General features: G+C 37.7%; 1 pseudogene; it reads left to right on the top strand.

The window, feature by feature from the left end:
* The window catches only part of LOC132351758 (lipoxygenase homology domain-containing protein 1-like), a 172,638-nt pseudogene that overhangs the window by 4,408 nt on the left and 140,298 nt on the right, over positions 1-27,932 (top strand).

Below are 27,932 nucleotides of genomic sequence, written 5' to 3'. Positions count from 1 at the left end.
GTCTATTTGTATGCCAAAACACACTGTCTTGATTACTGTAGCTTCATAATAAGCCTTGAAACCAGGTAGTGCAAAATTTTCCAACTTTGTTCTCTTTCAAAATTGCTCTGTTAGTCTATCTTCTTTTGTTTCCCTCTTCAAGACCTGCTCAACCAGCTGGAGACCAAAGCCCTGAGTGCCTAGCTTGGAGTTCTCCACCACTGCCAAGTACGCAGCCAGGGAAGTAGCCTTGGGCCTGATACTCCGGGTGTAAATAGAAACCATGAAGAGATATGGGAGCCCAGTCAGCTCAGTGCTCAGAGGCAGTGTGCAGACGAGTGCCACAGAGAACCACACACAGCGACCCTGCCCATGTGTCAAGCCGTCCATCATTGTTTTGGACTCTCACGGTGGCGTTTTGCTACTTAGGAGCAGAAAGCTAAAAGAAAGGCTTTTCTGGCAGGACTAGAGAAACATTTCTCTTCCATTAGTTCTATGTCTCCTACTACTCAGAAGTTATTTATTTTACGGCTACTTCTGATTTCACACAATCAGTCTTCTTCAAACAGTAGTAGCTGCGATGCAACACTCTTTTTGTTGCCTTGCTTGGAATAAGATTTCCAATGGTTTAATCACAAGTATTTGTGGTTTATATTTGGCTAACACCCACCAATATAAATTTCCTTATAGACACCCCTGTCATCCAGCGACATACGTAACTATGTCCTGAGGCTGATCCCCTTTCTTCCATGTTTCTTACTGCTATGTGCACGAATTGCAATCATTCAGGTGTGTAGACAGAAACAGGCACTATTTCTCTAACTTCATACTTCAGGAGATTAACTTTCATTTATGTAAACATTTTATTCTTTGAAATTTATAAAGTTGATAACAGCATTTATACATAATTCTTAAGCGAGTTACTAGCCTATTTCATTCTTCCCCAACTATTTTTTTTTTTCATTATTGCCTTCTACTAGTGAGAGAAATTAAGTACTAAGGAATAATATTTTGTTGGGTAGGGTTGAGTTTAGAAGAGCCACACACCATTGCAATATTTAAGCTTTTCACCCTCCAAGAAGCAGTTTTCCTCCTTTGGGAGTGATAGTGCCCTTGCTGCGAAGGCGTGGTCTACTTTATAGAAAAGAGGTAATTCTACAGCGATTACAATGATAATAACTTTCCTTTGTTAAGTGATTTTCATGCACCAGATACTGTACTATGTGCTTAACAAATTTTAATCTTGTATAGCTCTCATAAAAACCTGAGTGTATAACTTCTGTTTTCTGAATGAAGAAACTGAGATGAAGAGGTTGTTACCTCATCTAAAACATAGTTTCAAAGTGTGGATCTCAAGGTGGTTCAGCGTGGACCTCAAAGGTTCTCCCGTTCTCTACTCCTCACAATGATACTATACAAATTAACTGAAAAGTCATATACGTGGATCTAAAAAAATGATACAAATGAATTTATTTCCAAAACAGAAACAGACTCACAGATTTAGAGAATGAATTTATGGCTACTGGGGAAGCATGTGGGGGAGGGATAGATTGGGAGTTTGGGATTGACACCTACACACGGCTATATTAAAACAGATAACCGACAAGGACCTGCTGTACGGAACAGGGAACTCTGCTCAGTACTCTGTAACAACCTAAATGGGAAAATAATTTGAAAAAGAATAGATATATGTACATGTATAATTGAATCACTTTGCTATATGCCTGAAACTAACACAACATTTTTAATCAACTATATTCCAATATAAAATAAAAAAATTTTTAAAGTTGTGTCATTCTGTGGCCAGAGATATACAATTTAGTGTGGGGCTTCTAGGAGTGCTTCTGTCCTAACATGCTGTCTTCTAGGAGTGCTTCTGTCCTTCCTGTTTGGCACTGCTTGTAGGTAACTATATATATATATAAAATGTATATATATAAATTATTTGTTTTAATATATTTATATTTATTTATTTATTTATTTTTGGTCTGTGAATTGCTAATAGTTTACTGGGAAGAACACTTGACAAGTGATGATAAGGAACTCTGAAAATATAAAGGATAATTCTAGAGAGGCTTTTTATACCCACAAGTTCAAAACATTTTGTTTTGGAAGAATTCAGATGCCATTTTCCTATATCCCGATACTCCTAAAGAGCCCTTCATCTATAATAGGCAATTCATTATTTAAAGTTATATCTATTTTTCCTTTTACATATTTGCCTATTTAAGAAGGTAAATGAAATATGGCACATGATAAAAATCAAAAAGAGGAGACAAAAATAAAATGAAAAATCAACCTGCCCCCAGCTCCATCTTCTAAATTCTACTCCAAGATAGTTCCAATTTCCCCCTAAATTTTAAATGCATTTGTTAGCATGTGTAAATGTATCTGTGGATATCCTTTTTACTTACAAACTTGAGAATGTAGTATTCAAATTGTGCCATATTTTGCTTTAGTCATTCTTTTCTTTTCTCTTTTTAACGTCTTTATTGGAGTATAATTGCTTTACAATGTTTTGTTAGTTTCTGCTTTATAACAAAGTGAATCAGCTGTATATACATATATCCCCACATCTCCTCTCTCTTGCATCTCCCTCCCACCCTTCCTATCCCACCCCTCTAGGTGGACACAAAGCACAGAGCTGATCTCCCTGTGCTATGCAACTGCTTCCCACTAGCTATCTGTTTTACATTTGGTAGTGTATATATGTCCATGCCACTCTCTCACTTCATCCCAGCTTACCCTTCCCCCTCCCCGTGTCCTCAAGTCCATTCTCTATGTCTGTGTCTTTATTCCTGTTCTGCCCCTAGGTTCTTCAGAACCATTTAAAATTTTTTTTAGATTCCATATATATGTGTTAGCATACGGTATTTGTTTTTCTCTTTCTGACTTACTTCACTCTGTATGACAGTCTCTAGGTCCATCCACCTCACTACAAATAACGCAGTTCCGCTGAGTAATATTCCATTGTATATATGTGCCACATCTTCTTTATCCATTCTTCTGTTGATGGACACTTAGGTTGCTTCCATGTCCTGGCTATTGTAAATAGAGCTGCAGTGAACATTGTGGTACATGACTCTTTTTGAATTATGGTTTTCTCAGGGTATATGCCCAGTAGTGGGATTGCTGGGTCGTATGGTAGTTCAATTTTTAGTTTTTTGAGGAACCTCCCTACTGTTCTCCATAGTGGCTGTATCAATTTACATTCCTACCAACAGTGTAAGAGGGTTCCCTTTTCTCCACACCCTCTCCAACATTTATTGTTTGTAGATTTTTTGATGATGGCCATTCTGACTGGTGTGAGGTGATACCTCATTGTAGTTTTGATTTGCATTTCTGTAATGATTAGTGATGTTGAGCATCCTTTCATGTGTTTGTTGGCAATCTGTATATCTTCTTTGGACAAATGTCTATTTAGGTCTTCTGCCCAGTTTTGGATTGGATTTTTTGTTTTTTTGATATTGAGCTGCATGAACTGCTTGTAAATTTTGGAGGTTAATCTTTGTCAGTTGCTTCATTTGCAAATATTTCCTCCCATTCTGAGGGTTGTCTTTTCATCTTGTTTATGGTTTCCTTTGCTGTGCAAAAGCTTTTAAGTTTCATTAGGTCCCACTTGTTTATTTCTGTTTTTATTTCCATTTTTCTAGGAGGTGGGTCAAAAAGGATCTTGCTGTGATTTATGTCATGGAGTGTTCTGCCTATGTTTTCCTCTAAGAGTTTTTTAGTGTCTGGCCTTACATTTAGGTCTTTAATCCATTTGGAGTTTATTTTCGTGTATGGTGTTAGGGAGTGTTCTAATTTCATTCTTTTACATGTAGCTGTCCAGTTTTCCCAGCACCACTTATTGAAGAGACTGTCTTTTCTCCATTGTATATTCTTTCCTCCTTTATCAAAGATAAGGTGACCATATGTCCATGGGTTTATCTCTGGGCTTTCTATCCTGTTCCATTGATCTATATTTCTGTTTTTGTGCCAGTACCATACTGTCTTGATTACTGTAGCTTTGTAGTATAGTCTGAAGTCAGGGAGCCTGATTCCTCCAGTTCCGTTTTTCTTTCTCAAGATTGCTTTGGCTATTCGGGGTCTTTTGTGTTTCCATACAAATTGTGCAATTTTTTGTTCTAGTTCTGTGAAAAATGCCATGGGTAGTTTGATAGGGCTTGCATTGAATCTGTAGATTGCTTTGGGCAGTATAGTCATTTTCACAATGTTGATTCTTCCAACCAAGAACATGGTATATCTCTCCATCTGTTTGTATCATCTTTAATTTCTTTCATCAGTGTCTTATACTTTTCTGCATACACGTCTTTTGTCTCCTTAGGTAGGGTTATTCCTTAGGTAAGTATTTTATTCTTTTTGTTGCAGTGGTAAATGGGAGTGTTTCCTTAATTTCTCTTTCAGATTTTTCATCGTTAGTGTATAGGAATGCCAGAGATTTCTGTGCATTATTTTGTATCCTGCAACTTTACCAAATTCATTGATTAGCTCTAGTAGTTTTCTGGGTGGCATCTTTAGGATTCTCTATGTATAGTATCATGTCATCTGCAAACAGTGACAGTTTTACTTCTTCTTTTCTGATTAGGATTCCTTTTATTTCTTTTTCTTCTCTGATTGCTGTGGCTAAAACTTCCAAAACTATGTTGAAGAATAGTGGTGAGAGTGGGCAACCTTGTCTTGTTCCTGATCTTAGTGGAAATGGTTTCAGTTTTTCACCATTGAGGACGATGTTGGCTGTGGGTTTGTCATATATGGCCTTTATTATGTTGAGGTGAGTTCCCTCTATGCCTACTGTCTGGAGGGTTTTTATCATAAATGGGTGTTGAATTTTGTCAAAAGCTTTTTCTGCATCTATTGAGATGATCATATGGTTTTTCTCCTTCAGTTGGTTAATATGGTTTATCACATTGATTTGTGTATATTGAAGAATCCTTACATTCCTGGGATAAATCCCACTTGATCATGCTGTATGATCCTTTTAATGTGCTGTTGGATTCTGTTTGCTAGTATTTTGTTGAGGATTTTTGCATCTATGTTCATCAGTGATATTGGCCTGTGGTTTTCTTTTTCTGTGGCATCTGTGTCTGGTTTTGGTATCAGGGTGGTGGTGGCCTCGTGGAATGCGTTTGGGAGTGGTCCTCCCTCTGCTGTATTTTGGAAGAGTTTGAGAAGGATGGGTGTTAGCTCTTCTCTAAATGTTTGATAGAATTGCCTGTGAAGCCATCTGGTCCTGGGCTTTTGTTTGTTGGAAGATTTTTAATCACAGTTTCAATTTCAGTGCTTCTAATTGGTCTGTTTATATTTTCTATTTCTTCCTGGTTCAGTCTCGGAAGGTTGTGCTTTTCTAAGAATTTGTCCATTTCTTCAAGGTTGTCCATTTTATTGACATATAGTTGCTTGTAGTAATCTCTCATGATCCTTTGTATTTCTGCAGTGTCAGTTGTTACTTCTTTTTCATTTCTAATTCTATTGATTTGAGTCTTCTCCCTTTTTTTCTTGATGAGTCTGGCTAATGGTTTATCCATTTTGTTTGTCTTCTCAAAGAACCAGCTTTTAGTTTTATTGATCTTTGCTATCATTTCCTTCATTTCTTTTTCATTTATTTCTGTTCTGATCTTTATGATATCTTTCCTTCTGCTAACTTTGGGGTATTTTTCTCTAATTGCTTTAGGTGTAAGGTTAGGTTGTTTATTTGAGATGTTTCTTGTTTCTTGCGGTAGGATTGTATTGCTATCAATTTCCCTCTTAGAACTGCTTTTGCTGTATCCCATAGGTTTTGGGTCGTCGTGTTTTCACTGTCATTTGTTTCTAGGTATTTTTTTATTTTCTCTTTGATTTCTTCAGTGAACTCTTGGTTATTTAGCAGTGTATTGTTTAGCCTCCGTGTTTGTATTTTTTACAGATTTTTTCTTGTAATTGACATCTAGTCTCATAGCCTTGTGGTTGGAAAAGATACTTGATACAATTTCAATTTTCTTAAATTTACGAAGGTTTGACTTGTGACCCAAGATATGATCTATCCTGGAAAATGTTCCATGAGCACTTGAGAAGAAAGTGTAATCTCCTGTTTTAGGATGGAATGTCTTATAAATATCAATTAAGTCCATCTTGTTTAACGTGTCATTTAAAGCTTGTGTTTCCTTACTTATTTTCATTTTGGATGATATTTCACATTGGTGAAAGTGGGGTGTTAATGTCCCCCACTATTATTATGTTACTGTCAATGTCCCCTTTTATGGCTGTTAGCATTTACCTTATGTATTGAGGTGCTCATCTGTTGGGTGCATAAATATTTACAATTGTAATATCTTCTTCTTGTATTGATCCCTTAATCATTATGTAGTGTCCTTCTTTGTCTCTTGTAAGAGTCTTTATTTTTAAGTCTATTTTGTCTGATATGAGAATTGGTAGTCCAGCTTTCTTTTGATTTCCATTTACATGAGTATCTTTTTCCATCCCCTCACTTTCAGTCTGTATGTGTCCCTAGGTCTGAAATGGGTCCCCTGAGGACAGCATATATACGGGTCTTGTTTTTTTATCCATTCAGCCCATCTGTGTCTTTTGGTTGGAGCATTTAATCCATTTACCTTTAAGGCAGTTATCACTATGTATGTTCCTATTACCATTTTCTTAATTGTTTTGGGTTTGTTATTGGAAGTCTTTTCCTTCTTTTGTGTTTCCTGCCTAGAGAACGTTCCTTTACCCTTTGTTTTAGAGCTAGTTTGGTGGTGCTGAATTCTCTTAACTTCTGCTTGTCTGTAAAGTTTTTAATTTCTCCGTTGAGTCTGAATGAGATCCTTGCTGGATAGAGTAATCTTGGTTGTAGGTTTTTCCCTTTCATCACTTTAAATATGTCCTGCCACTCCCTTCTGGCTTTCAGAGTTTCTGCTGAAAGATCAGCTGTTAACCTTATGGGGATTCTCTTGTATGTTAGTTGTTGCTTTTCCCTTGCTGCTTTTAATATTTTTTCTTTGTATTTAATTTTTGATAGTTTGATTAATATGTGCCTTGGCATGTTTCTCCTTGGTTTTATCCTGTATGGGACTCTCTGCACTTCTTGGACTTGATTGACTTTTTCCTTCCCCATATTAGGGAAGTTTTCAACTATAATCTAATATTTTCTCAGTCCCTTTTTTTTTCTCTTTTTCTTCTGGAACCCCTATAATTAGAATGTTTGTGGGTTTAATGTTGTCCCAGAGGTCTCTGTGATTGTCCTCAATTCTTTTCATTCTTTTTTCTTTATTCTGCTCTGTGGTAATCATTTCCACTATTTTATCTTCCAGGTCACTTATCTGTTCTTCTGCCTCAGTTATTCTGCTATTGATTCCTTCTAGAGAATTTTTAATTTCATTTTTTATGTTGTTCCTCATTGTTTGTTTGCTCTTTAGTTCTTCTAAATCCTTGTTAAATATTTCTTGTGTTTTCTCCATTCTATTTCCAAGATTTTGGATCATCTCTACTATCATTACTCTGAATTCTTTTTCAGGTAGATTGCCTATTTCCTCTTCATTTGTTTGGTCTGGTGGGTTTTTACCTTGCTCCTTTTTCTGCTGTGTATTTCTCTGTCTTCTCATATTGGTTAACTTACTGTGTTTGGGGTCTCCTTTTCACAGGCTGCAGCTTCGTAGTTCCTGTTGTTTTTGCTGTCTGCCCCCAGTGGGTGAGGTTGGTTCAGTGGCTTGTGTAGGCTTCCTGGTGGAGAGGACTGGTGCCTGGTTCTGGTAGGTGGGACTGGATCATGTCTTTCTGGTGGGCAGGGCTGTGTCCGGTGGTGTGTTTTCGGGTGTCTGTGAACTTAGTATGATTTAGGCAGCCTCTCTGATAATGGGTGGAGTTGTGTTCCTGTCTTGCTAGTTGTTTGGCATGGGGCATCCAGCACTAGAGATTGCTGGCCGTTGGGTGGAGCTGGGTGTTAGCGCTGAGACGGAGATCTTTGGGAGAGCTCTTGCCAATTGATATTATGTGGGGCTGGGAGGTCTCTGGTGGTCCAATATCTTGAACTTGGCTCTCCCACCTCAGAGGCTCAGGCCTGACACCCGGCCAGAGCACCAAGACCCTGTTAGCCACATGGCTCAGAAGAAAAGGGAGAAAAAGAAAGACAGAAAAAATAAATAAATAAAATAAAATGAAGTTATTAAAATAGAAGAAAATTATTTAAAGTAAAAAATTAACAAAGTAATAAAAAAAAGAAAGAGAGAAAGAAAGAAGATAGCAACCAAACCAAAAAACAAATCCACCAATGATAACAAGCGCTAAAAACTATACTTAAAAAAAAAAAACAAAAAAACCAAACCGGACAGTCTGAACCCTAGGACAAATGGAAAAAGCAAAACTATACAGACAAAATCACACAAAGAAGCATACACATACACACTCACAAAAAGAGAAAAAGGAAAAAACATATATATATGTAAAAAAAAAAAAAAGGAAGAGAGGCACCAAATCAATAAACAAATCTACCAATGATAATAAGCTCTAAATACTAACATAAGATAAACATAAAACCAGAAACAAATTAGATGCAGAAAGCAAACCCAAGTCTACAGTTCCCAAAGTTCACTGCCTCAATTTTGGGATGATTTGTTTTCTATTCAGGTATTCCACAGATGCAGGGTACATCAAGTTGATTGTGGAGATTTAATCCGCTGCTCCTGAGGCTGCTGGAGAGATTTCCCTTTCTCTTCTTTGTTCGCACAGCTCCCGGGGTTCAGCTTTGGATTTGGCCCCGCCTCTGCATGTAGGTCGCCTGAGGGCATCTGTTCCCGCCCAGACAGGACGAGGTTAAAGGAGCAGCTGATTAGGGGCTCTGGCTCAGTCAGGCTGGGGGGAGGGAGGGGTATGGAATGCCGGGTGAACCTGTGGCGGCAGAGGCTGGTGTGGCGTTGCACCAGCCTGAGGTGTGCCGTGTGTTCTCTCGGGGAAGTTGTCCCTGGATCACGGGACCCTGGCTGTGGCGGGCTGCACCGGCTCCTGGGAGGGGCGGTGTGGAGAGTGACCTGTGCCCGCACACAGGCTTCTTGGTGGCAGCAGAAGCAGCCTTAGCGTCTCATGCCCATCTCTGTTGTCTGTGTTGATAGCTGTGGCTCTTGGCTGTCTCTGGAGCTCGTTTAGGCGGCGCTCTGAATCCCCTCTCCTCACGCACCCTGAAACAATGGTCTCTTGCCTCTTCGGCAGTTCCAGACTCTTTCCCAGACTCCCTCCCAGCTAAGCGTGGCGCACTAGCCCCCTTCAGGCTGTGTTCACGCAGCCAACCCCATTCCTCTCCCTGGGATTCGACCTCCAAAGCCTGAGCCTCAGCTCCCAGCCCCCGCCCGCCCCGGCGGGTGAGCAGACAAGCCTCTTGGGCTGGTGAGTGCTGGTCGGCACCGATCCTCTGTGCAGGGATCTCTCCACTTTGCCCTCTGCACCCCTGTTGCTGCACTCTCCTCCGTGGCTCCAAAGCTTCCCCCCTCCGCCACCTGCAGTCTCTGCCCGCGAAGGGGCTTCCTAGTGTGTGGAAACCTTTCCTCCTTCACAGCTTCCCAGAGGGGCAGGTTCCATCCCTATTCTTTTGTCTCTGTTTTTTCTTTTTTCTTTTGCCCTCCCCAGGTATGTGGGGAGTTTCTTGCCTTTTGGGAAGTCTGAGGTCTTCTGCCAGCATTCAGTAGGTGTTCTGTAGGAGTTGTTCCACATGTAGATGTAGTTTTGATGTATTTTGGGGAGGAAGGTGATCACGTCTTACTCCTCCACCATCTTCTAGTCATTGTTTTAAAATTGTTGTATTGTGTAGCATTTCATTTTGGCTGTTTCATTATTTCTTTGACTCATTTTGTAGTAAAAGATATATGGCTGTGTCCAAATATTCACTCTTCCAAGGAGTCTTTTGAAAAATGTTCTTATTACACATAGTTTGGTATCTTTGTGAGTATATTTGTACAGTAGATAATAGCAGTAAGACTGTTAGATCAAAGGGTATGTGAATTGTGAATTTTCATAGATATTGACAAATTGCCCTTCAAAAGGGGTACAGGAAACTACATGAGGCCAAACAGTGTGTGAGAAGGCTCACTCTCACAGCACTAGATATTCTAAAACTAAAGATTTTGCCAATCTGATACATGAAAAGCCATGTCTTGTTTTGATTCGCCTTTCTTTAGTTACAAGGAAGTTGAGCATATTTTCTGTTTCTTTGCTACTTGTGTGTGTGTTTTAATGAATTTCTTATTCGTATTCTTGCCCATTTTTCTGTTGTGAAATCCATGTTTAGTTTTGCTTTATTGATTGTATGAGCTGCTTGCAAATGAAAGAAATTAATCCTTTTTCATTTGTGTGGCAGTTTTTTTTTAACCCCAACTTAACCAGTTCAAGTTATGGCTTTTACAAGTTTTTGTTTATCTGCTGTTTAAAACAATCAAGTGTATTCATGTATAATTTATATAAACAAAATGCACGTATTTTAAGTCTACAGTGTGATGAGCTGATAATCAAGTTCACCTGTAGAACTACCACTTCAGTCAAGACGTAGAATACTTCTGTCATTCCGAATTGTTTCTTCACGCTTTTTGCAGAAAATTCCACCATCCCTAGCCCTAAGAAAGAACTTATTTGCTTTTTGTTACTGCAGATAAGGTTGCCTTTCCTAGAACTTCTTGTGGCAATCGTAAAGTGTATACTCGTGACTAGGATTTTAATCAGCATAAAGCTTGATATTCATCCAAATTTTTCTATGTATCAGTAGTTTATGTCTTTTAATTGCTGAGTTGTATTCATTTAGGTGGCACAGTTTGCATATATAGTCACTTTTTGTATTAGTTTCCAAATACTGCTGTAACATTTAACATAGTCAGAATGGCTTGCAAAAAAGGAATTTATTCTGTCATAGTTCTGGATGCTAGAAGTTGGAATTCTTCAGCTTGCAGCTGCGTATTTGCAATCTCTGCTGGCATTCTTCTCTCTGTCTGTGTCTCTGTGTCTCCTCTCTTTTTAAAAGACTAAGCCTGCCCTACTCAAGTGTGACTTCACCTTAACTAATAACATCTGCAACGATCCTGTTTCCAAATAAGGTCACATTCACAGGTACCAGGAGTAAGAACTTGAACATATCTTTTTGGGGACACAGTTTAACTCACAATAGTTCTCCTTTTGGTTCTGGAAATTCATGCCTTTCTCGTATGCCAAATGCATTGATCACATCCCAACATTCCCCAAAGTCTTAATCATGCCAGCATCAACTTACGTCCAAAATATCACTTATCATATAATATCATATAATCATCTCAAAAAGTTTGGAATCCCTTTTTTGATATCTAAATCAGATATGGGTGAGACACTGGGCGTAATCTATATCAGGCCCAAAATCCTCTCCATCCACAGACCTATGAAACTAGGAAACAAGTTATCTGCTTCCCAATTACAATGGTGGGACAGGCATAGACTAGATATTCCCATTCCAGATGGGAGAAATTAGAAGGAAAAAGGCAGTCACATGTCGCAAGCACGTCTGAAACCCAGCAGGGCAAACTCCATTAGATTTAAGGGCCTGGAATAATCCTCTGTGGTTTTACTGCTTTGTTCTCTGGGCCCTGCTGGGGCAGCAGCCCCCTCCTCATGGCCCCCCAGGGTGGAAGCCCTGCCCCCTCAGCCCACCAGGGCAGTGACTCCACCGTCTTTGCCCTCAGAGTCATGCTTCCTTTATTTCATCCCATTTCTTCCCTTTTCATCTGCTGGAATGAAATTCTTGAAAACCTTGCTGGTCTTCAGTGGATGTCTTGGGCGTTCACGTCATTAGACACAAGAGTTCTCCACGGATCTCTTCCTGGATAACTCCGTCTCTATTCCTGGCTTCTGCTGAGATGGCTGAGTGGATCCTAAGTCACAGGCCCTTGGCTCTGTTTCCAGAACAGGATATCTGGATAGGTTGAGAATTTTCCAGATCATCAAGTGCTGGTTCCTTTTTGCTTAACAATTTCTTCCTCAATTTATCCCTTTCCTCTTGAACTTTTACCATCAGCAGCAAGGAGAAACCAGGGCACACCTTCCACATTGTGACTGGAAATCTCAGGTAAACATGTAAGTTCATCACCTATAAGTACTATTTCCTCCACTGAATAATAGAGCACAATTCAGTCAAGTTCTCTGTCACTTTATAACAAGAATTGCCTTTACTTGAGTTTCTAATAAGAGTGTTTCTCATTTTCATCATTTCCAATAATAAGTTTCTATCATGAATGGGTATTTAATTTTGCCAGCTGCTTTTTTTTTGGTATCTATTGAGGTGATCAGATACATGTTCTCTTATTCTGTTAATGTAATGCATTACACTGATTTTTAAATGTTAAAAAGCTTTGCATTCCTGAGATAAACCTGAAGGTTGTGGTTGACTTGATTTCCTAATATTTTTTGTTAAAATGTTTTCATTTATGTTCATGAGGGTTATTTCTCTGTAGTTTTCTTTTTATGCCTTTGTCTGGTTTTAGTATCAGAGTAATGCTCATCTCACATGATGAGTTGGGAACTCTTCCAAAGGATTTGTGTAGGATTGGCATTATTTGTTTCTTAAAGGTTTGGTAGAAAATTCACCATCTGGGACTGTAGTTCTTTGTGAAAATGACTTAACTTTACATTTTAATTATTATTTTTTAAAAGATAAAGGGCTATCGAAAATTTCTAGTTATTTTGTGTATGTTATGGTAATTTGAATCTTTCGTCAAGCTATTTGTCCACTTCCTGCATCCTGTTTTTCTCCAGCCCATTTACTCACCCCTTCAACCCACTCTTTCAAATTGGGGCCTAATAGGGTATGAATATTAACAAGGTTTTTAGAATTTTATCTACTCACCTTCTTTCTCCCATAATGTTGCTGAGGAAGTTGCGTTAGGTGCCCTATAAATTCCTGAAATTGTGTCTCACTCTTCTCTTGGCTTCTGTTTTACAAAGATTATAGGACAAGGTTTTGTACCTTCTTTGTTTAATTTCTATTGATTTTTTTTTGGCCAGTTATATTTTTTTAATTAAAAAACAATTCGTTTTGCTAACTTTTCTGTGACCTGGGCCCACTTCACCAAAATCCTACCTTAAGAATTTTCTGATATTTCTTCCTTTTTGGTGTGTTGGCCTTCCTACCTCATATAGATTATAGGCTAATGGAGGACCAAGACATCATCCTGTGATTTCCATCTACCCCCCATGACACTGGACACCCAGTAGTGACTCAATGACTTGTTGGCTATCGATTGACTGAAGATATAAACTAAAAGATGAATCTCGGTTCATGATCTTTAGATTCTGCTCCAGTTTTTACAACACTTCCTCCCAAGGTTAAGATTTTAATGATTTAAAGAGGTAAATGGTTTAAAAACATGTGGTTGGCTTCCCTGGTGGCGCAGTGGTTAAGAATCCGCCTGCCAATGCAGGGGACACGGGTTTGAGCCCTGGTCCAGGAAGATCCCACGTGCCATGGAGCAACTAAGCCCGTGCACCACAACTACTGAGCCCACGTGCCACAACTACTGAAGCCTGTGCACCTAGAGCCCATGCTCCTCAACAAGAGAAGCCACCATAATGAGAAGCCCACGTACTGCAACGAAGAGAGACCCCCATTCACCGCAACTAGAGAAAGCCCATGCGCAGCAACGAAGACCCAACACAGCCAATAATAAATAAATAATAAAAAAAAACAGAAAAACAAAAAAACAAAAAGAAACGTGGTAAACAGACATCATATTTCATTATTTTCATTTTTATTTCTATTCCTATGCAGTTCATCCTTTTCCATCTTAGTTGTTGGAAAATGCAATTTCTTTCCCTATTGATTTGGTCCTTGTACATTTAGCAAGTATTGATTCTCCCCTGAACTCTTTTGCTGCATTTCTAAGAGAGCAAAAGCTGAAGAGCTTTATTTCATTTTATTCAAACAAGCACTAACATACTAGTTATTCTACATAAAACAGCTAGGATTTTCCCAGCCCTATAGTTTGTAATTGCAATGTAGCTGCTTCTGCTATTGTTAAAGATAGCCTATTCATCTCTTTCAATTTTTTAAAATGATGTTTTTATTTACTAACTGATTGTCTACCAAGATGATTTGGTAGCCTAACATGGCTTTTTACTATGTGTTGAAAAAATAAAGTAGAATTTCCTGTTTTAAAGTGGATTTTTAAAAATAGACATTCATTTAACATATATTTATTGTACCATATAAGTAAAATTTAAATCTAGAATTTGATTGCTATTTGAAGGATCAAGATGGGAAATACACTTTAGTTCAAATATGGGAGAGAGAAAATCACAGCCTAAAGAGTAGAATGTTATTTAAGTCCATAGTTCTGAATTTTACTGCATCATATTCTTTCTTCTTTAATATAAGCTTGAGTGTGTTACCATAATTTCTCATTACTTCAGTTCTCTTACTGATCAACTCTTGATGTTCACTCCAAAGAAACCTGGCAAAATTAAATTAAAATTGTAGGAAGTAATATCATACCACTATCAATGTGTTACGATGTTTAGTTAATCTCAGTTATGTTCACCAGGAATCATACATTTTCTAGCACTGTTTTTATTTGTTGCTGGATGATACAAAATTTATTTAACATTTGTGGAACTCAGGCTAATTTATCTATTAATTAGGAATACTTAAAACAATAAGTGAAGAAATTGTACCAGATGACTTTTGAATTCCTAACTTATCTGATTCCAAATTTTATGTTTATATAAATTATTACATAATTTTTAATTTTGGAAAAAAAACACCTAAACTCAAAAGATCTTAAAAGGTATAATTCTGAATGCACATATTGGTTTGGCCAAAAAGTTTGTTCGGGTTTTTCCATAAGATGTTACAGAAAAACCTGAATGAACTTTCGGGCCAACCCAATATTATATGTCAGAGCTAAGACTATTGGAGATATTTTGTTAAGATGCTGGGAACTTGAGAGAACTTATATAGTGACTCTCTTGTTGTCCAGGCATGATCAACTATGAGAACTTTATTAAAGATCTTCTAGAAATATTCTCCCAGTTACACTGTAGGACATAGTCATTTTATTGAGTATTTATTTATTTATTTATTTTTAGAAAGGATATTCTTTTTTTTATAATTTTTATTTTTTAAAATTTTATTTTATTTTTAAATTTTATTTATTTTTGGCTGTGTTGGGTCTTCGTTGCTGCACGCGGGCTTTCTCTAGTTGCGGCAAGCGGGGGCTACTCTTCCTTGCAGTGCGTGGGCTTCTCATTGTGGTGGCTTCTCTTGTTGTGGAGCACGGGCTCTAGGCACGCAGGCTTCAGTAGTTGTGGCGCATGGGCTTAGTTTCTCCGTGCCATGTGGGCTCGAACCCGTGTCCCCTGCACTGGCAGGCGGATTCTTAGCCACTGCGCCATCAGAGAAGCCTAAACTCTCCCAGCTTTATGATGACCTGTTCTTCTGAGTCTTCCATTTTTATAAGTTGTTGTAATTCTCTGTGTTATTTGTGCTTCTTATAGGTGGTAAATGGAAAGTTTCCATAATCACCAGTGACTTGCCAAATGTTGGGACAAGCTCACAGATTTATATTATATTTTATGGACATCATAGAAGTTCAGCCCCCATATATCTTTATGGAACAGATGGAGCTCGATTTCATGGCCATGAAGACATATTTACTGTAAGTAATAAAACTGAGTAAAACGTGGTAATATGAGGGAAACAGCTAGTAGGTAGTTTGGAATGACTGCAATCTATGGAATTGAGTGCTTCCTTTTATAACAATGTGTCCTGTAGAAGATCAATCAAGAGTAATTCATGGCAGTTTTTGCTCAAGTGGATTAAAACACCAGTAAAACTGCAATACAATGAGACAACAGCTAGAGAGAAATACTGGATGACCAGCATTTGCTGTTTGTATACTCATGGCTGTCAGGAGCAAGGGCTGTGCCTTTCCATCTGAAGCTCTAACAGATAAGCCTGAAAGTCAAGGTCAAAAAGGGAGAAATGAATGATCAAATAAAGGAAGGCAAAGAAGTTGTCATCACGTTATTAGGTCTTGGCTGGACACATTGAGATCAAGATCTAGGGAGAAACAGAGGTAGCAAAGTTGAAGCAGGGGGGACCCAGGTCACATTGTTAAACTAGAGACAGAAAGACTCGCAATCAAAGGCAGGACTTGATGTGAGCCCAGCACCTTGCACTTCAGGTGCTTAACTGTGTCCGTGGAACCAACGACTGGAGGCACAGAGGGATTGACTAGAACCGGGTAGAGACAGAGAATAAAGTCACAATCAGAAAAAAGGGTCCTTAAGTATCTTTGATCTTCACAGAAACCCCTTCCATGTGGTCCTGGGTGTTTGATTTACTACAACCTGTGTACTCAGCCCACATACGTCACAGAAGAGGTTGAGCTATCCAGAATGAAACTAATAGTTTAATTTGAACTGTTCTTTCCATACTTTCTGTATGAGTCAGTATTTGAATAAACTCTTTCTTGTGTCAATGGTCATTAACGAGTAAAAATAAAAAACGAAGATTTTGTTGTTATTTTACATGAGTAAGAAATAGTTTTAGAGGTGCTTGTACCAAAACAGTCTGAGCTGTTTTTTTTTTTTTTTTTTTTTTTTTTTTCACACACACACACTGTATTTTATTTTTACAAGAGATAAATCGACTGACACCAAGCATTGTACATGGATGACCACAACAAAAGCAACAATGATTGCAATTACCAAACATGAAACACACTCATACTATGTCATAGTATTGACATTCAGTCCAGTAATCCTCCACTGTAACAGCTCCTTTACTTTGCAGTGAAAATTGATTTGTATATTCTTTGCCTCTGAGTCCTTGTGGAATTTTTTTTTTTTTTTTTTTAAATTCAGACAGAAAGTCACAAAAATTATACTCATCCTCATCAGTTCACTCAGTCCCATGTAATTAATTTTTTTTTTTCATCTTGATCTTTTGTTAGCACTTTTATGAGTTCATCAGTTTTTCATTAGAGTTCTGAAAATGCTTATTCATTCAGTTCAGCAGTACAGTCCGTTACCAGAAACCTGTACTTGTCAGAGTCTTTTCCATGTATTTCTTGAAGATGAAACCCTTTTATAGGAACATATTTGCAAAATCATCAGAGTACACCCAGAACTGTCTGTAAATGACAAAAGACTTAAAAATGACCACGGTTAAAGATTTGATGACAGTTCATAATAATGCAGTTGACAAGAAAATTAGTTATTTCTGAGATATACATTTTAAAGTAATAACTAGGATTATTACTTATAACATTATACCAGAACATATAAGATTTTTAGAAATTTCATGTAATGTCTGAAACATTTATATTAACATATTTCCATACATATTTCCATACAAATACAAATATAAGATTTTTAGAAATTTCATGTAATGACTGAAACATTTATATTAACATGTTTCCATACAAATAACCCAATGAAAGTTTAGTATTAGTTGTTTTGTTCGTTTTTTTATACTGCAGGTTCTTATTAGGCATCAGTTTTATACACATCAGTGTATACATGTCAATCCCAATTGCCCAATTCAGCACACCACCATCCCCACCCCACCGCAGTTTTCCCCCCTTGGTGTCCATATGTCCATTCTCTACATCTGTGTCTCTACTTCTGCCCTGCAAACTGGCTCATCTGTACCATTTTTCTAGGTTCCGCATACATGCATTAATATACGATATTTGTTTTTCTCTTTCTGACTTACTTCACTCTGTATGACAGTCTCTAGATCCATCCACGTCTCAACAAATGACTCAATTTCGTTCCTTTTTATGGCTGAGTAATATTCCATTGTATATATGTACCACAACTTCTTCATCCATTCGTCTGTTGATGGGCATTTAGGTTGCTTCCATGACCTGGCTATTGTAAATAGTGCTGCAATGAACATTCGGGTGCATGTGTCTTTTTGAATTACGGTTTTCTCTGGGTATATGCCCAGTAGTGGGATTGCTGGGTCATATGGTAATTCTATTTTTAGTTTTTTAAGGAACCTCCATATTGTTCTCCATAGTGGCTGTATCAATTTACATTCCCACCAACAGTGCAAGAGGGTTCCCTTTTCACCACACCCTCTCCAGCATTTGTTGTTTGTAGATTTTCTGATGATGCCCATTCTAGCAGGAGTGAGGTGATACCTCATTGTAGTTTTGATTTGCATTTCTCTAATAATTAGTGATGTTGAGCATCTTTTCATGTGCTTCGTGGCCATCTGTATGTCTTCTTTGGAGAAATGTCTATTTAGGTCTTCTGCCCATTTTTGGATTGGGGTGTTTGTTTCTTTGATATTGAGCTGAATGAGCTGTTTATATATTTTGGAGATTAATCCTTTGTCCGTTGATTCATTTGCAAATATTTTCTCCCATTCTGAGGGTTGTCTTTTCGTCTTGTTTATGGTTTCCTTTGCTGTGCAAAAGCTTTGAAGTTTCATTAGGTCCCACTTGTTTATTTTTGTTTTTATTTCCATTACTCTAGGAGGTGGATCAAAAAAGATCTTGCTGTGATTTATGTCAAAGAGTGTTCTTCCTATGTTTTCCTCTAAGAGTTTTATAGTGTCCAGTCTTATATTTAGGTCTCTAATCCATTTTGAGTTTATTTTTGTGTATGGTGTTAGGGAGTATTCTAATTTCATTCTTTTACATGTAGCTGTCCAGTTTTCCCAGCACCACTTATTGAAGAGACTGTCTTTTCTCCATTGTATATCTTTGCCTCCTTTGTCATAGATTAGTTGACCATAGGTGCGTGGGTTAATGTCTGGGCTTTCTATCTTGTTCCATTGATCTATGTTTCTGTTTTTGTGCCAGTACCATATTGTCTTGATTACTGTAGCTTTGTAGTATAGTCTGAAGTCAGGGAGTCTGATTCCTCCAGCTCCATTTTTTTGCCTCAAGACTGCTTTGCCTATTCGGGGTCTTTTGTGTCTCCATACAAATTTTAAGATGATTTGTTCTAGCTCCGTAAAAAATGCCATTGGTAATTTGATAGGGATTGCATTGAATCTGTAGATTGCTTTGGGTAGTATAGTCATTTTCACAATGTTGATTCTTCCAATCCAAGAACATGGTATATCTCTCCATCTGTTGGTATCATCTTTAATTTCTTTCATCAGTGTCTTATAGTTTTCTGCATACAGGTCTTTTGTCTCCCTAGGTAGGTTTATTCCTAGGTATTTTATTCTTTTTGTTGCAATGGTAAATGGGAGTGTTTCCATAATTTCTCTTTCAGATTTTTCATCATTAGTGTATAGGAATGCAAGAGATTTCTGTGCATTAATTTTGTATCCTGCAACTTTACCATATTCATTAATTAGCTCTAGCAGTTTTCTGGTGGCAGTTTTAGGATTCTCTATGTATAGTATCATGTCATCCGCAAACAGTGACAGTTTTACTTCTTCTTTTCCAATTTGTATTCCTTTTATTTCTTTTTCTTCTCTGATTGCCGTGGCTAGGACTTCCAAAACTATGTTGAATAATAGTGGTGAGAGTGGACATCCTTGTCTCGTTCCTGATCTTAGAGGAAATGCTTTCAGTTTTTCACCATTGAGAATGATGTTTGCTGTGGGTTTGTCATATATGGCCTTTATTATGTTGAGGTAGGTTCCCTCTATGCCCACTTTCTGGAGAGTTTTTATCATAAATGGATGTTGAATTTTGTCAAAAGCTTTTTCTGCATCTATTGAGATGATCATATGGTTTTTATTCTTCAATTTGTTAATATGGTGTATCACATTGATTGATTTGCGTATATTGAAGAATCCTTGCATCCCTGGGATAAATCCCACTTGATCGTGGTGTATGATCCTTTTAATGTGTTGTTGGATTCTGTTTGCTAGTATTTTGTTGAGGATTTTTGCATCTATATTCATCAGTGATATTGGTCTGTAATTTTCTTTTTTTGTAGTGTCTTTGTCTGGTTTTGGTATCAGGGTGATGGTGGCCTCATAGAATGAGTTCGGGAGTGTTCCTTCCTCTGCAATTTTTTGGAAGAGTTTGAGAAGGATGGGTGTTAGCTCTTCTCTAAATGTTTGATAGAATTCCCCTGTGAAGCCATCTGGTCCTGGACTTTTGTTTGTTGGAAGATTTTTAATCACAGTTTCAATTTCATTACTTGTGATTGGTCTGTTCATATTTTCTATTTCTTCCTGGTTCAGTCTTGGAAGGTTATACCTTTCTAAGAATTTGTCCATTTCTTCCAGGTTGTCCATTTTATTGGCATAAAGTTGCTTGTAGTAGTCTCTTAGGATGCTTTGTATTTCTGCAGTGTCTGTTGTAACTTCTCCTTTTTCATTTCTGATTTTATTGATTTGAGTCCTCTCCCTCTTTTTCTTGATGAGTCTGGCTAATGGCTTATCAATTTTGTTTATCTTCTCAAAGAACCAACTTTTAGTTTTATTGATCTTTGCTATTGTTTTCTTTGTTTCTATTTCATTTATTTCTGCTCTGATCTTTATGATTTCTTTCCTTCTGCTAACTTTGGGTTTTGTTTGTTCTTCTTTCTCTAGTTTCTTTAAGTGTAAGGTTAGATTGTTTACTTGAGCTTTTTCTTGTTTCTTTAGGTAGGCTTGTATAGCTATAAACTTCCCTCTTAGAACTGCTTTTGCTGCATCCCATAGGTTTTGGGTCGTCGTGTTTTCATTGTCATTTGTCTCTAGGTATTTTTTGATTTCCTCTTTGATTTCTTCAGTGATCTCTTGGTTATTTAGTAACGTATTGTTTAGCCTCCATGTGTTTGTCCTTTTTACGTTTTTTTCCCTGTAATTCATTTCTAATCTCATAGCGTTGTGGTCAGAAAAGATGCTTGATATGATTTCAATTTTCTTAAATTTACTGAGGCTTGATTTGTGACCCAAGATGTGATCTATCTTGGAGAATGTTCCATGCGCACTTGAGAAGAACGTGTAATCTGCTGTTTTTGGATGGAATGTCCGATATATATCAATTAAATCTATCTGGTCTATTGTGTCATTTAAAGCTTCTGTTTCCTTATTTATTTTCATTTTGGATGATCTGTCCATTGGTGTAAGTGAGGTGTTAAAGTCCCCCACTATTATTGTGTTACTGTCGATTTCCTCTTTTATAGCTGTTAGCAGTTGCCTTATGTATTGAGGTGCTCCTATGTTGGGTGCATATATATTTATAATTGTTATATCTTCTTCTTGGATTGATCCCTGGATCATTATGTAGTGTCCTTCCTTGTCTCTTGTAACATTCTTTATTTTAAAGTCTATTTTATCTGATATGAGTATAGCTACTCCAGCTTTCTTTTGTTTTCCATTTGCATGGAATATCTTTTTCCATCCCCTCACTTTCAGTCTGTATGTGTCCCTAGGTCTAAAGTGGGTCTCTTGTAGACAGCATATATATGGGTCTTGTTTTTGTATCCATTCAGCCAGTCTATGTCTTTTGGTTGGGGCATTTAATCCATTCACGTTTAAGGTAATAATCGATATGTATGTTCCTATGACCATTTTCTTAATTGTTTTGGGTTTGTTTTTGTAGGTCCTTTTCTTCTCTTGTGTTTCCCACTTAGAGAAGTTCCTTTAGCATTTGTTGTAGAGCTGGTTTGGTGGTGCTGAATTCTCTTAGCTTTTGCTTGTCTGTAAAGCTTTTGATTTCTCCATCAAATCTAAATGAGATCCTTGCCGGGTAGAGTAATCTTGGTTGTAGGTTCTTCCCTTTCATCACTTTAAGTATATCATGCCACTCCCTTCTGGCTTGCAGAGTTTCTGCTGAGAAATCAGCTGTTAACCTTATGGGAGTTCCCTTGTATGTTATTTGTCGTTTTTCCCTTGCTGCTTTCAATAATTTTTCTTTGTCTTTAATTTTTGCCACTTTGATTACTATGTGTCTCGGCGTGTTTCTCCTTGGGTTTATCCTGTATGGGACTCTCTGCGCTTCCTGGACTTGGGTGGCTATTTCCTTTCCCATGTTAGGGAAGTTTTCAACTATAATCTCTTCAAATATTTTCTCTGGTCCTTTCTCTCTCTCTTCTCCTTCTGGGACCCCTATAATGCGAATGTTGTTGCGTTTAATGTTGTCCCAGAGGTCTCTTAGGCTGTCTTCATTTCTTTTCATTCTTTTTTCTTTAGTCTGTTCCGCAGCAGTGAATTCCATCATTCTGTCTTCCAGGTCACTTATCCGTTCTTCTGCCTCAGTTATTCTGCTATTGATTCCTTCTAGTGTAGTTTTCATTTCAGTTATTGTATTGGTCATCTCTGTTTGTTTGTTCTTTAATTCTTCTAGGTCTTTGTTAATCATTTCTTGCATCTTCTCAATCTTTGCCTCCATTCTTATTCCAAGGTCCTGGATCATCTTCACTATCATTATTCTGAATTCTTTTTCTGGAAGGTTGCCTATCTCCACTTCATTTAGTTGTTTTTCTGGGGTTTTTTCTTGTTCCTTCATCTGGTACATAGCCCTCTGCCTTTTCATCTTCTCTATCTTTCTGTAACTGTGGTTTTTGGTCCACAGGCTGCAGGATTATAGTTTTTCTTGCTTCTGTTGTCTGCCCTCTGGTGGTTGAGACTATCTAAGAGGCTTGATGGGAGGCTCTGGTGGTGGGTAGAGCTGACTGTTGCTGTGGCGGTCAGAGCTCAGTAAAACCTTAATCCACTTGACTGTTGATGGGTGGGGCTGGGTTCCCTCCCTGTTGCTGTGGCGGTCAGAGCTCAGTAAAACCTTAATCCACTTGACTGTTGATGGGTGGGGCTGGGTTCCCTCCCTGTTGGCTGTTTTGCCTGAGGCAACCCAACACTGGAGCCTACCCGTGCTCTTTGGTGGGGTTAATGGCAGACTCTGGGAGGGCTCACGCCAAGGAGAACTTCCCAGAACCTCTGCTGCCAGTGTCCTTATCCCCACAGTGAAACAGAGCCACCACTCGCCTCTGCAGGAGACCCCCCAACACCAGCAGGTAGGTCTGGTTCAGTCTCCCCCAGGCTCACTGCTCCTTCCCCTGGGTCCTGATGCACACATTACTTTGTGTGTGCCCTCCAAGAGTGGGGTCTCTGTTTCCCCCAGTCCCGTCAAAGTCCTGCAGTCCAATTCCCACTAGGCTTCAAAGTCTGATTCTCTAGGAATTCCTCCTCCCGTTGCCTGACCCCCAGGTTGGGAAGCCTGACGTGGGGCTCAGAACCTTTACTCCAGTGGGTGGACTTCTGTGGTATAAGTGTTCGCCAGTCTGTGAGTCACCCACCCAGCAGTTATGGGGTTTGATTTTACTCTGATTGCGCCCCTCCTACCGTCTCACTGTGGCTTCTCCTCTGTCCTTGGACGTGGGGTATCCTCCTTGGTGAAGTCCAGGGTCTTCCTGTCAATGATTGTCCAGCAGCCAGTTGTGATTCTGGTGCTCTCGCAAGAGGGAGTGACAGCACGTCCTTCTACTCCGCCATCTTGGTTAATCTCTCCTCTGAGCTGTTTTTGTTGTTGTTTTACTATTTTATTGTTTCACGTTTACTTTTAAATCAAATTATACCTTCACATGGTGTAGGGTTAATCATTAAATTTAAGGTGAATTCTGTAGTAAGATAGGAGCACCTATAACCCCCATTCCCTTTTCCTCTCCCACAGGAAACCATTTTCATAGTTTGATGCTTCTGTTTTTCTTAGCACTGCTACCTGCATTTCAGCTGTTTGTGTTGTCTTGGTCTCTCTTGCTTGACCCTGGGATTGCTACATTTATGTCTTGTTTGTAGAAGTGATGGCATCATTAACTTTAGTAATTTGTTGCTGATTTTGATCATAGTGTTCATTTATTCTCATGAATTGTTTTATTGTAAGACTTTTTAAGTAAGCTTTTGTTTTCCGCTTTCCTTTTCTTTTTCCTTACAGTTTCTTTGTATAGATCTTTTCTTTCCTTTTTTATTGTGGTAAAATCTACAAAACAAAACTTACCATTTTAAAGTTAACAATCCAGTGGCATATAGTACATTCACAATATTGTTCAATTATCACCACTACCTAGTTCCGGAACACTTTAGTCACCCCAAAAGGAAACCTCATTATGCCATCCCTCCCAATTCCCTTTTCCCCAATCCCTAGCAACCTCTAATCTGCTCTTTGTCTTTAAGGATTTGCCAATTCTGGATATTTTATATAAATGGAATCATATAAAATGTGGCCTTTTGTGTCTAGCTTCTTTCACTTAGCATGTTTTCATGGTTCGTCCATGTTGTAGCATGTGTCAATACTTCATTCCTTTTTATGGTTGAATAATATTTCATTGTATGGAAATACCACATTTTGTTTTTCCATTCATCTATTGATGGATATTTGTTTTTTTCCTACCCTTTGGCTATTGTGAATAATGCTGACATGAACATTTGTGTGCAAGTAATATTTTTTGAATCACTTATTTTTGGGGTTTTTTTTTGAGTATATACCTTGGAGTGATATTTCTGGAGTCTTATGGTAATTCTATGTTTAACTTTTTGAGGAACCACCAAACTCTTTTCCACAGTGACTGTACCATTTTACATTTCCACTGGCAATGTATGAGGATTCCAGTTTCTCCACATCTTCACCAACACTTGTCAATTTTCGAAAAAATTCTAGCCAAACCTCATTGGTATGAAGTGGGGTCTCATTGTCATTTTGATTTACATTTCCTTAATGATTAATGATATTGAGTATCTTTTTATGTGCTTGTTGGCCATTGGTGTATCTTCTTTGGACATATATTTATTCAAATCCTTGGCCCATTTTAATTAATTTATTTATTTCTTTTTTTTTTTAACATATTGATTGTAGTATAGTTGCTTTACAATGGTGCGTTAGTTTCTGCTTTATAACAAAGTGAATCAGCTATACATATACATATATCCCCATATCCCCTCCCTCTTGCCTCTCCCTCCCACCCTCCCTATCCCGCACCAAGCTGATCTCCCTGTCTTGGCCCATTTTTAAATTGTTTTTTTTTTCTTTTTGTTGTTGAGTTGTAAGAGTTCTTTATATATTCTGAATACTAGACCCTTATCAGAAATATGATTTTCTCCCATTCTGTGGGTTTTTTCATTCATTTGATAGTATCTTTGGATGCACGAGAATTTTTAATTTTGATGATGTCCAATTTATCTATTTTTTTTATTCCTTGTGTTTTTGGTGTCATATCTAAGAAACCATTGCTGAATCCAAGGTCATGAAGACTTACCACTTTGTTTTCTTCTATGTTAGTTCTTTGATCTATTTTGAGTTACAGTTTATATATGGTATGAAGTAAAAGTCCAGTTCCATTCTTTTACAGGGACATGCCTAGTTGTCCTCTCTTTGTTTGTTAAAGAGACTATTCTTACTCCTATGAATAACCCTATGCCTTTGTCAAAAATCAACTGGCCATAGATGCATAGGGTTTATTTTTCAATTCTATTCCATTGATCTATGTATATATCTTTATGCCCGTACTCCACAGTTTTCAATACCATAGCTTTGTAGTAAGTTTTGAAATCAGAAATTTTGAGTCCTCCAACCTTGTTTTTATTTTTTTCAAGATTGCTTTGGCTATTTCTGGCCCTTTGCAATTCCATATGAATTTTAGGATCAGGTTTTCCATTTCTGCAAAACAGGCCATTGAGATTTTGATTATACACTGAATCTGTAGATCACTTTGGTAGTATTGATATGTTTTCAATATTAAGCCTTCCAATCCATGAACATGATATCTTTATATTTACTTACTTTCTTTCGGTGATATTTTGCAGTTTTTCTTGTGTAAATCTTGCACCTCCTTGGTTAAGTTTATTCCTAAGAATTTTATACTTTTTGATGCTATTGTAAATAGAATTGTTGTCTTAATTTCTTTTTCATATTGCTCATTACTAGTTATAGAAATGCAACAGATTTTTGTGTGTTGTGTTTTGTGTGTTGTGAGTGTTGTGTAACTTTGCTGAATTCATTTTTTAGCTCTAATAGTTTTTTTTGTGTGTGTGGAATCTTTAGGATTTTCTATATATCAGATCATATGGTCTGTGAATAGAGATCGTTTTATTTATTCCTTTCCAATTTGGATGTTTTAAAATTTCTTTCTCTTGCCTAATTGCTATACCTACAACTTCCAGTACAATGTTGACCAGAAGTCATGAAAACTGGCATCCTTATCCTGTTCCTGATTTAGGAGGAAACTTTCAGTCTTTTATCATTAAGTATGATATTACTTGCTGGGTTTTCATAGATGCCCTTTATTATGTTTAGGAAGTTCCCTTCTATTTCTAGTTTGTTGAGTGTTTTTATCATGAAAATGTGTTGGATTTTGTCAAATGCTTTTTTTTTGCATCAATTGAGATGAGTTTTTTTTTCCTCTTCATTCTATTATGTGGTGTATTACATTGATACTTGTATGTTGAACCACTCTCCATTCCTGGGATAAATCCCAGTTGGTCAGGATGTATAATCCCATTGGTCAGAGTGTATAATCATTTTATTATGCTTCTGGATACAGTTTGCTAGTATTTGTTGAAGATTTTTGCCTCTATATATTTTTCTTTTTTTTTTTATATTAGTGCATTTTTATTTTTTTATTTTTTTAAACGTTTTTATTGGAGTATAATTGGTTTACAATGTTGTGTTAGTTTCTGCTTTATAACAAAGTGAATCAGTTATACATATACATATATCCCCATATCTCTTGCCTCTTGCATCTCCTTCCCTCCTACCCTCCCTACCCCACCCTTCTAGCTGGTCACAAAGCACCGAGCTGATCTTCCTGTGCTATGTGACTGCTTCCCACTAGCTATCTATTTTACATTTGGTAGTGTATATATGTCCATATATACACTACCACTCTCTCACTTTGTCCCAGCTTACCCTACCCCCTCCCTGTGTCCTCAAGTCCATTCTCTAGTAGGTCTGCATCTTTATTCCCATCTTACCCCTAGGTTGTTCATGACTTTTTTTTTTTTTTTTTAGATTCCATATATATGTGTTAGCATACGGTATTTGTTTTTCTCTTTCTGACTTACTTCACTCTGTACGACAGACTCTAGGTCCATCCACCTCACTACAAATAACTCAATTTCATTTCTTTTTATGGCTGAGTAATATTCCATTGTATATATGTGCCACATCTTCTTTATCCATTCATCTGTCGATGGACACTTAGGTTGCTTCCATGTCCTGGTTATTGTAAATAGAGCTTCAATGAACATTGTGGTACATGACTCTTTTTGAATGATGGTTTTCTCAGGGTATATGCCCAGTAGTGGGATTGCTGGGTCGTATGGTAGTTCAATTTTTAGTTTTTTGAGGAACCTCCATACTGTTCTCCATAGTGGCTGTATCAATTTACATTCCCACCAACAGTGTAAGAGGGTTCCCTTTTCTCCACACCCTCTCCAGCATTTATTGTTTGTAGGTTTTTTGATGATGGCCATTCTGACAGGCGTGAGGTAATACCTCATTGTAGTTTTGATTTCCATTTCTCTAATGATTAGTGATGTTGAACATCCTTTCATGTGTTTGTTGGCAATCTGTATATCTTCTTTGGAGAAATGTCTATTTAGGTCTTCGGCCCTTTTTTGGATTGGGTTGTTTGTGTTTTTGATATTGAGCTGCATGAGCTGCTTGTAAATTTTGGAGATTAATCCTTTGCCAGTTGCTTTGTTTGCAAATATTTTCTCCCATTCTGAGGGTTGTCTTTTCGTCTTGTTTATGGTTTCCTTTGCTGTGCAAAAGCTTTTAAGTTTCATTATTGCCTCTATACTTATAAGTGGTTTTGTCTCTAGTTTTGCTTCATTTGCAAATATTTCCTCCCATTCTGAGGGTTGTCTTTTCATCTTGTTTATGGTTTCCTTTGCTGTGCAAAAGCTTTTAAGTTTCATTATTGCCTCTATATTTATAAGTGGTTTTGTCTCTAGTTTTCTTGTCATGTCTTTGTCTGGCTTTGGTATCAGAGTAATGCTGACCTTGTAGAATGTGTTAAGAAGTGTTCCCATCTCCTCTGTTTTTTGGAAGATTTTGAGATGAGTTGGTATTAATTCTTCT

This window comes from Balaenoptera ricei, chromosome 17 (genome assembly GCF_028023285.1).
Source record: "Balaenoptera ricei isolate mBalRic1 chromosome 17, mBalRic1.hap2, whole genome shotgun sequence".
Classification (NCBI taxonomy): domain Eukaryota; kingdom Metazoa; phylum Chordata; class Mammalia; order Artiodactyla; family Balaenopteridae; genus Balaenoptera; species Balaenoptera ricei.
Note: the sequence above shows the minus strand (reverse complement) of the source record. Positions and strands in the feature narration are given on the sequence as shown.